This window comes from Chiloscyllium punctatum, chromosome 34 (genome assembly GCF_047496795.1).
Source record: "Chiloscyllium punctatum isolate Juve2018m chromosome 34, sChiPun1.3, whole genome shotgun sequence".
Lineage (NCBI taxonomy): Eukaryota > Metazoa > Chordata > Chondrichthyes > Orectolobiformes > Hemiscylliidae > Chiloscyllium > Chiloscyllium punctatum.
In genome coordinates, this window is record NC_092772.1 from 12,145,955 (window position 1) to 12,156,272 (window position 10,318).

Genomic DNA, 10,318 nt, shown 5'->3' on the forward strand with positions numbered 1-10,318 from the left:
GGCTGTGGACAAATCTAAAATGTCTGCCTGACTGATTTGTGTCAGGAATACTTTCAGCAAGGGAGAGGGGGCAATGTGTCAAAAGCCATTTCCATTCATTGATGCTAGCAGAGATAGGAAATGGAGACAGCTCTTGGAAGGTGATTAAAATGCAAATCCCAGAACCTGTTTACAGTGAATGCGGAGAGACAATGTGACATTCCAGTAAGTTCTGTCTTACTTTCCAAGCTCCTAATATATGAGAGAAACATAATATACAAAACCTCATAGAGCTCAGCCACTGAATTGTAGATTTGCAGATTTGGATCAGAATCCTACCTGGCTAGGTCGATCCAAAATTGAAGGGTTTCTCAAATCCCACACTGACCTTCTGAGGGTTCAACATGTGTGTTGTCTCCAAATAAAAGAAAATACTGCACCTGCAGTTGAACAAAACTCTTTCTGGAACTTTGTGCATCTGTTGGTTTAAGTATCGTTCAACAGGATTGAAGATAAATGAGACAGTGAGAGATAGGCAGCACTGTAACCAGAATGGCAGTGCAGTATAAAAGGTATATTAATACTTTCAGTGAAAGGGGAATACAAGAGAATAGTCTTCAAACTAGGAAAGTTGGGAGTCAGTAAAGTTGTGTAGTTTGTGACTACATTGTGTTTATGTGAGTCAAGATTTGAAACCACTTGGCCAATAGTACACTTTGTGACTCACTCCCAGTTACAAGTTATTTCACATAAAAAGGTTAACATATCCCTCGATTAGATTTCAGGCTATAGCTCACTGCGGGCTACCTGTTATTCTGTATATAAACCACCCTGAAACCCTCGATTAGATTCTAGGCTCTAAGTCACTCCGGGGTATCTGTAATTCGTATATAAACCACCCCGAAGCCCTTGATTAGATTCCAAGATTGTAACTCACTCCGGGGTATCTGGTATTCTATATTTTAACCACCCGAACCCCTCGATTAGATTCCAGTCTGTAACTCACTCCGGGCTATCTGTTATGTTGTATATTAACTACCCTGAACCCATTGATTTGATTTCACTTCCTGACATGTTAAGCTCATGTTCCTAATACAATCTAATCTTAATAATGATCAATGTATCACTGGTCCTCCTATCTGCTGGCACTCCCATCATGTTAACTTTCTGATGTTTACGTACATGATTACCTGTAGCAGTGAGTCGCCGGTAGACAGAGTGGTGCTGAACACATTTGGCACATTTGCCTTAATCATTGAGTATAGGACTTGTGATAGCATGTTGTATCTGTACAGGATGTTGGTGAGGCCACTTCAAGAATACTGCGTACAACTCGGATTTCTGCAGAAATAACTGACCCGGATGTTCTAGGACTCGAGGCTTGAGCTATAGGGAGAGTCTAATTACGTTGAGGTGTTTCCCTCTGGAGTGTCAGAGGTTGAGAGGCAGCATTATAGAGGTTTATAAAATCATCAGGGGCATGGATATGCTGAACAGCCATATTCTGCTCCCAAGGATAGGGGAGTCCAGAACAAGAGGGCATAGGTTGAAGGGGAGAGGGCGAATGATTTAGAAGGGACCTGAAGGAAAAGTTTCACACAGAGAGTGGTGTGTGTACAGAAAGTGCTGTCAGAGGAAGTGGTCATGGCGGATACAATCACAGGAGGATTATTGGCCAAATGCTGGCAAATGGGTCTAAATCAGATTTGATATCTGATCGGAGTGAACAGATTGGACTAACGGGTCTGTTTGCATTCTGCATGACTCTGATTCTATAAGAGGGATGACGAATAATTCTGAAAGGACTTTTCATGTCAGAATTCTCTTCAGTGGAAAGTTATCGTGTCTCCCTGTTCACATTGAATGAAAGCTACGTTAGTTAAATATTTGACAAAGAAGTGAGTCATGCACAATGGGACACAGACAGGAAAGTGGGGCTGAGACCACAATCTGATCAGCGACAATTTTAGTGCATGGTGGAAAAGGCACAAAGTATCTAATGACTCACTCCTGCTCCTCAGTCCCATGTTCCTGTGTTTCATTCAGCCCCTCAAACCTGCTAGACAGGAGCAGTTGGAGGTTACTTACTCCTATAACCTGTTGCACAGAAACACAGGAGACCATTCAGCCCCTCAGTACTGTCCCACACGGTTTGAAGTGAATTGGGAATGTAATTAGAAAACCCAGGCTGGGTACGAAAGAGGCCCCTCATCTCTCTTCACACAGCTTCCCCTCACTGCAAATTGTGCTTCATTTGTTGGTCATGTTGTAGACCCAGATTCAGTGTGAATACAGCTCCCATACCTCACTCAGGGATTGCTCACAATATCCTCTGGTCTCCTTGTCAACAACATTCAATACCAGAACATTCATGAAAATTAACACCCACGAACTTTCCAATAACAGAATGGGAGAACATCAGAAACAGGGACAGGTTGTTCTCCCCCAAGCCTGCCTTGCCCTTCACGAAGATCATGACTGATCTGCTCTTCGTCTCAAATTCTCTTTCATATCCAATTTTTCATAGCCCTGACCTCTTTGACAGTCAATTTCCATCTACCTCCTCTTCAAATACGTTCAGTCATCTCGCTCCCCGAACACCCTTGAGGAGAGAAATCCTGACATTCAATCCGACCTGTTTGAAGAAAACACTTGCTGCTCCTATATCATGGCCTATTGATGTGAACAAAAGAGGTTGAGACAAGGGTTCAGATAAAATGACTGGCCCCGATATCAAGGCAGTGGTTGATGTCTGTTGACATCAAGGAGCTTAACAAAACTGGACTTAATGGGAATCAGAGTAACCTCTCCAGTGTTTGGGGCCAAACATGGCACAAAGGAAGATGTTAACTATCTCAGTCCTGGGTCACCTCTGTGGGAGATCCTCAGGGTAGCTTCCCCTTCACAAGCACCTTCAGCTGCTTCATCAATGTCTCCCCGCCCCCACCCTCCCCACCATAAGATCAGAAGTGGGGATGGTCACTGAAGATTCCACAATGTTCAGAACATTTTGTCCCCCGTCAGTTCCTGAACTGGTCTTTGTCCATGTGCAGCAGGATCCAGACTCCATTGAGGCTTGTGCTGTTAAAGTGTCCATAATATTCATGTAACAGCACTGGTGGGCACTGCACATTGCCAAAGTAAAACAAGAGTTCATTCAGCAGCTCACACTGGTTTCACAGTAATATGAGGAAGTCATTCAGCGCAATAACAGTATTAGAGTCGAACAGGGACAGCCCATTCAGTGCCTCCAGCCTATTACTCAGGAAGAGAAGGAGTCCAGTGTGAATAGGCCACACAGAGCCCCTCGAAAATATTTGAAGGAGGTAGCCTTGACTCTAATGTTTTCATATTTTAAAGGAAATGTAAAGTGTCTGTTCCAGATACAATGTGATTGATCAAACTACTCGGTGTGAAGCAAAACACCATCTACTTAAACACGAAAGAGAAAATGAAACCAAAGAAAGAGGTATTTAGAATAACGTAAGTCTATTGGACAGCTTAACAGAATAATAGATCTAGGAACTATGACAAATGAACTGTTCCAATATAGGAAACTCCCATAAACACAGCCCCTGGCAAAAATAAATATTAAGACACAGATTGTCACAAACGTTTCTCCAATCCAGGAATTAAAAACAACATGAAGAGAAATTTCAGAGAGGGTAGCAACCAGGAAACAGTCACCGAAGCTTCCAACTCTGTGGAGATCCGAATAGTTTCTGATGTTGCCGAGAAACCAAAACCCAGAGATCCTAATCTGTGAGAGCTGGCCACACGCATTCAGTCTGCATTAAAATAAACACAAGGCCTCGCTAGCTTCTTACTCAAGTGGTCTTAACTAGCCAGCTTGGTCACGATCGTTCAACCTCTCTCTTAAAAGAAATCAGGACAAAATAACCTCTTAAAGCTGCAGCGTTGTCACACTAGTCAGTACAATGAGCTGTCAAACAGGAACCAGGGGTAACCAGTCAGGACCTTCGCCCTGTCCAAACGGACGAGGTTGAAGCCAATCACTCCCTTGAGTCACTTACACAGGAACAGCAGGCGGCCGTTCCCACCTCAATGCACTTACACGGGGGGCAGAATGAGGTAATTTTTGCTGATTCCTGATGAATGTCTTATGCCCCAAACTTCGATTATCCTGCTCCTGGGATGCTGCCTGACCCCCTGTGCTTTTCCAGCAATTGATGTTCTACTCTGATCTCCTGCATCGGCAGTCTTAATTGTCTTCTAATTGATGCTCCAACATGATGAACAAGTGGGGCAGAAGCTGCACAGACAGACTGTTCCACGTTGTTCGTCCTGGCTCTGTTGTTTCTGATACACATGTGGAACTTTAACGTGGTTTTCTCGTGGTGAGCAGGGAAGCCATATGTCTTGTGTGAAGTCTCAAGAAGGCACCTTCCATCACCGAGAAGACAGCCTGGTGTTCTCTATGTAGGGTGGAAGCTGGTGGGAATGTCTACCTGTTTCAGACGGAAGGTATTGTGGCTGCTGTTGGGGATTGTGAATAACCTGACATTCAGTACGGGTTCACACGTTGACTGCAAAATAACATGGGGAGAGTTAATTAAGGCATATAAACTATTAGGAAAGTCACGTTAGACTGATGAATGGACTCTCTAAGTTCAAATAATGGTGATCTTGTTCATGTTGACCTTGTCTAGTGCATGTCCTGTTCAGTGTAACCTGAATGCCTTTCTCTGTCCAAGTCTATTTCCACCCTATGATCTGTCTGGCCATGCTTACTATGATCTGCCTCCACTGCTCATAAATAAAGTGTTTCCCTGTACTGAGATACACGTGACAATAAATCAAACCAATCAATCCTGGGTAAAGTATGGAATTTCTCTCCCTGTCAATATCTCTATTGGAAATAAGTGATTGCTGCCACTCCTCGTGTTTCAGCATCACAATTTCTTCGTCTCTCACAGCTCGACAGATTAAACACTCAGCTTATTCACTCTATCCTCATGTTACCATCACCCCTGTCTGTGGTAAGGAGATCATTCCTTACAAAGGAGATCAAATCTGTAGAGAGTACCCCAATGCTCTCTCAGCAAGGCTCTTCAACAGCAGGAAGATGGCTTTACTTATGTACTTGAATCATCTTACAATGAAGGACAGCATATCATTGAATGCACCCATTACGTACACAGGGTTTGATTCAGAGCAGTCAGCATAGACTTGTGAGTGGGAGATCATGCTCCCCAAATTTCTTAGAGTCCTTTGATGAAGTTACCAGGAGGTTTGATGAGGGCAGAATGGGAGACGTAGTCTTTATGGATTTCATTAAGGCCTTTGGTAAGGTTCCACATAGCAGGCTGCTCAGGAAGGTTACATCTCGTAGAATGCGGGGGGAACTGGCCAATTGGATACACAGTTGGGTTGATGGTCGGAAGCAGTGGGTTGAGTGGAAGGATGTTTGTCAGACCGGAGGCTTGGTCCATTGCTGTTTGTTGTCTATGATTTGGTTGAGAATGTACAAGGTATGATTAGTAAGTTTGCAGATGACACTAAAGTAATTGGGAGCATGATCAGTGAGGAAGTTTATCAGATATTGCATCAGCACCTTAATCAGGTGGGAAATGGACAGAGAAATGGCAAATGGAATTTAATAGAGAAGCGTGAGGTCTTGCATTTTGGAAACTCACATCAAGGTAGGAGTTTCATGGTGAGTGGGAGGGTCTTCAAGGGTGCGGTTGGCAGAGGGACTTTGGTGTTCAGGTGCACGGTTCTCTAAGAGTGGAGACACAGGTAGACAGGGCAGTGAAGAAGGCTTTTGGCACATTGGCCTTCATCAGGCAGGATATTAAGTATAGGACCTTATGTTGCAGTTACACAGGACTTTGGGAAGGCCGCACTTGGAGTATTGTGTTCAGCTTTGTCACCTTGTTATGGGGAGGAAGTTATTAAATGAGAAAGAGTGCAGAAGAAATTTACAAAGACGTTGCCAGGACCCAATGGTCTGAGTTATAGGGAGTGGTTGGACAAGCTAGGACCTTTTCTTTAGCGTGTAAGAGACTGAGGGAATCCTTATAGAGCTGTATAAAATCACGAGGGGTATGATGGGGTTAATGTTCTCAGTCTTTTTCTAAGGTGTAGAGATTCGTGGATTAGAGTGGATCATTTTATGGTTAAAGGGGAAGGAATAAAAGGGAACCTGAGGGGCCACTTCTTTACACAGACGGCTGGTACATGGATGAGTTGCCAGCAGATGTGGTTGAGGGGGGTACATTAACAACATTTCAAAAACGTTTGGATAAATATGTGGATAGGAAAGGACTGGAAGGATATGGGCCAACTGCAGGGAAATGGGGTTAGCGTGGATGGACATTTACAAGGTGGACTCGAACCCCTCTGTTAATTAAACCCAAACACCCAGAAAAGCTCGCCTCACATCGTAATCTGTTAAAATATGAGTGACACAGATCTCCTACATTCCACTATTTAACAAAAATTATCAAGTTAGTTTCTTAACTTTAATAGTGAACACTAAACAACAACTATTCACAAATACAAGCCCCTCTTTTCTTAGGTACTTACTATCTGACTCCAACTCTGTAAAAATATGCTGTTCCAACAACCCACATATGAAAATTAAAACCTCAAGACCATATAGTCTCCATCTTCCCCGCTGTGTTCACTCTTTCAGCTGCTGACCTCCCTGGGTCATTTTGTTTTTATTGCAAGTAGGTTTACATGAACATGTGTCTTTGATAGAGAGTGTTGGAGATGGCCAGTTAGCACTCCTGCTCTACAGCAGTTGCTCGGCTGTTGGATGGCAGCAGCTCTCCCTCCAGTGTTCAAAATGCTGGGTTTATATACTCCCCATCATACAATAATTCTCATAATTTGATTGCTGTCCAGGTGTCCAAACAATAATATTCAAATTCTGTTGATTTCCGGTATCCTGAGCGTTATTTAAACTCTTTGATTGTATTTGAATGGCTGTCAAAACAGCAACGAAAACTCATGTATCCATTTCTCAGCTAATGCTGACATGTGGAACAGTGTGACATTTAGCTGGCATCAGTGGCTTTAATTTCTATTCAACAAAACCCGATCTGTCTTAAAGTGCCCATACATGTTTTTGGCTTCATAACATCTTCCTGCTTCAGAAAATAAAATGAACCAGCAGAATGAAAAGATGGCTACATTTATTTTCCTCTAATTCTTAATCCCAATTATATGAAATACAAAAGTATTAATCTCAGTTATATCATTCATATTAATTCTGCACACCAATACAACACTGGAATAAGTCAAATCTTATCTCCACTGCTTTCCTTTAAATCCGCGAAAACCCATCTGCTATCACATTATAGGAGACGCAGCATGTACATTTTGTCAGTTTAAAGTCGGTAAAGTCGGTAAGGTAAGACTCCAATGAAATAGTCTCATATTCTGGTCTTTAACTATTCCAAAATCTCCTACAATTTGTTTGTCATACACATGTTAAAATATTGTCAGGCCAGTGTGAAACTTAATCATTCTTGTTCAATAATGGAGATTTTGTAACTTTTTTTCTGGTGGATATTGAGTTTTTTCGAAGTAACCAATTAGCCATTCAATTCCATCATCCTCTTTCTGTATCAATACATCTCCGACCCCGATATCCTGAGCATCAAACACAATTTTCAAAGGGTTTCAGAATATTTCGTGTAGGTAAAGCTGGTGTGGTGATTAATCCTGCTTTAAAATTCTCAAATGCCTCCTGGCATTGTTATGTCCACCACAATTCTGTTTCCTTCTTTCATAAATCCGTCAGTGGTGCCAATACGCTGCTGAAGTTTGGAACAAACTTCCGATAGAATCCAATCAGTTCCAAAAATTGAAGCACCTCTTTCTTCGAGGATGGTTGTGAAAATTCCTCAAAGCCCTTCGTCTTTGTGTTTCATGGGGTCAACCTTCCGTGTCCAATGTAATGTCCCAAGAACGTCAACAAGGCCTTCGCGAATTCTGTTTTCTTGAAGTTTATTACCAAGTTTGCTTCTTGTAATCGTTCAACCTGCTCTGCCAACTGTAACACGTGAGCTTTCAATCATTTGCTAAAGATACAGATAAAATGCACCATTTGTTCATATGGCCACAACTCTGTTTCTGAGTCTTAAATGTGTGGTGCATTATTCATTCATATGGATAATGGATGAAAAACTCGATAAAGTTTTTTGTCATCTCTGGTATCTTTACTAGATAGTTTAACTGACTCCACGCTTTTTTTTTAAATTGAAAGGGGTCACTAAACCTGGCTTTGAAGAGATTTCTTACCACTGGTGGCAATACAAATACGTCATCCCCTCGGGAAATTTTCAAAGTTTCACTGTTTCTGTCTGCCACCTGCTTCATTCTATGCTGTACTCTTCAGATACTGTTCAACTAACTCACCTACTCCATCTACTCTCTCCTTCACCTCATACACATAATCCAGGTGTGAGATTTCCGACTTTGGTTCTGTCAATTTATATGCAATTAATTTCAAAGACCTCTCACTTCATTTACGAATATTAACTCGAAGGAAGAAAAGTGAGTAGATTTATTTGGGGCATCTCTAATGGCAAACAATTTAATGGGGCACCTTTATCCCAATCATTTGGTCAACCATGACAGTACGCTGTTAACATAGTCTTCTGCATCTGATGCGAACTTTCCAAGTCTCTCTGGGATTCAGGATGGGACACACTTGATTTGAATTGCTGTATGCCTAAGCCATCCATGACTTCCTTAAACAGCTGAGCAGTACAATGAGACCCTTGGTCTGACTGAATCTCTCTGGGTAGCCCACAGCGAGTAAAGAAAGCTCCCAACTCCTCCACCTCCCTTTTTACCTTAACACTCCATAATAGAATTGCCTCTGGAAATCTGGTGGACACATCCATTATGGTCAGCAAATATTGGTTTCCACTTTTACTTTAGAAAGGGGTGCTACACAATTAATCATAACCCACGTGCAAGGTTCTTCGAATGCAGGAATTGGCAATAAAGGTGCTGGTTTTGTTACTGCCTGTTACTTACCTACCATTTGGGATGTATGTCACGTTTAACAAAAGTTAACAGCGTCCTTGTGCATTCCAGGCCAGTGGAAATGCTTCTGTACCTTAGCCTGAGTCTTCTGTCCACCTACGTGACAGCCTGCAGTTAGTTTATGAGCTACCCATAACACTGTACGTTACTGCTAACACAATCTGATGCACTTCGGCCCATTTCCTTTCTGCAGTAACCTATCGGGGTCTCCATTTTAATTTTATGATTCTATCTTTAAGTTAATAACGTTCAATAATATATTCTGATTCCTTTTCTGTGTGTGTGCATGTGTATGTGTGTGTGAATGTGTGTATATATCTGTTGTACGTACATTAGCCTTTCTGGACTAAACCCCTCTGCCTGATCCTCTGCCTGTTCAGGTTTTTCCTGCACCATTACATCAAACAGGGGGTCAGTTCACCGAGCATCAATTCATTTGTCTTTTTTGTTCGTTTTTCCTTCCTGCTGTAACTTATGACAGTGGGATCTTGTTACTACACAGTCTGGAAAAATTCCGGGGTAATTTTCTTTTAACTCACCAATTCCCTAGTTTTCCTTTGGCTTCTCTACACAAGGGGTGCCTATCCCACCTCGCCTCCTGCTAAATCGTTCCCGAGAACAAACTGCATTCCTGGAACTGACACTCTGTTATTCACTGTCACTGTTACTTCCCTAATCTTGATTTGGCATTCCATCCTGATGTTACACAAGGGAATGCTTAATTTCCTTCCCCATTCGACAAATTAACACGCTCTTGATTAACATGCTAGAAAGTGTGAAAAAATATTTCATCTCTTCCTATGAGATGGTGAGAGAAAGTGAGGGGTGCAGATGCTGGAGATTAGATTGAAAAGTGTGGGGCTGGAAAAGCACAGCACGTCGGCAGCATCTGAGGGGCAGGAGCGTTGACGTTTCAGGCATAAATCCTTCATCAGGAAAGTGGGGGGTAATTGAGGGGGAAGGAGGTTGAGAAATAAATGGGAGAGTGGGGGTGGAGCTGGGGTGGAAGGGAGCTTGGAAGGCGATAGGTAGATGCAAGTGGGGTGTGATGGTCGTCGGTCGGAGAGGAGGGTGATAGGACTCCTAACGGTGGTAGGACAGCTGGAACCCTCAAACTGTATGGCATCAACGTTGACTTCACCAAATTCCAAATCTCCCCTCCACCAACCTCTCCCAGATCCAACCGTTCAATCTTGCACTGCCCTCTTGGACTGCCCTAACTAGCCATCTTCCTTTCCACCTATCGACTCCATTCGACCCTCCGACATATCACTATCACTCCCACCTATATCTTCAATTGCCTTCCCAGTGA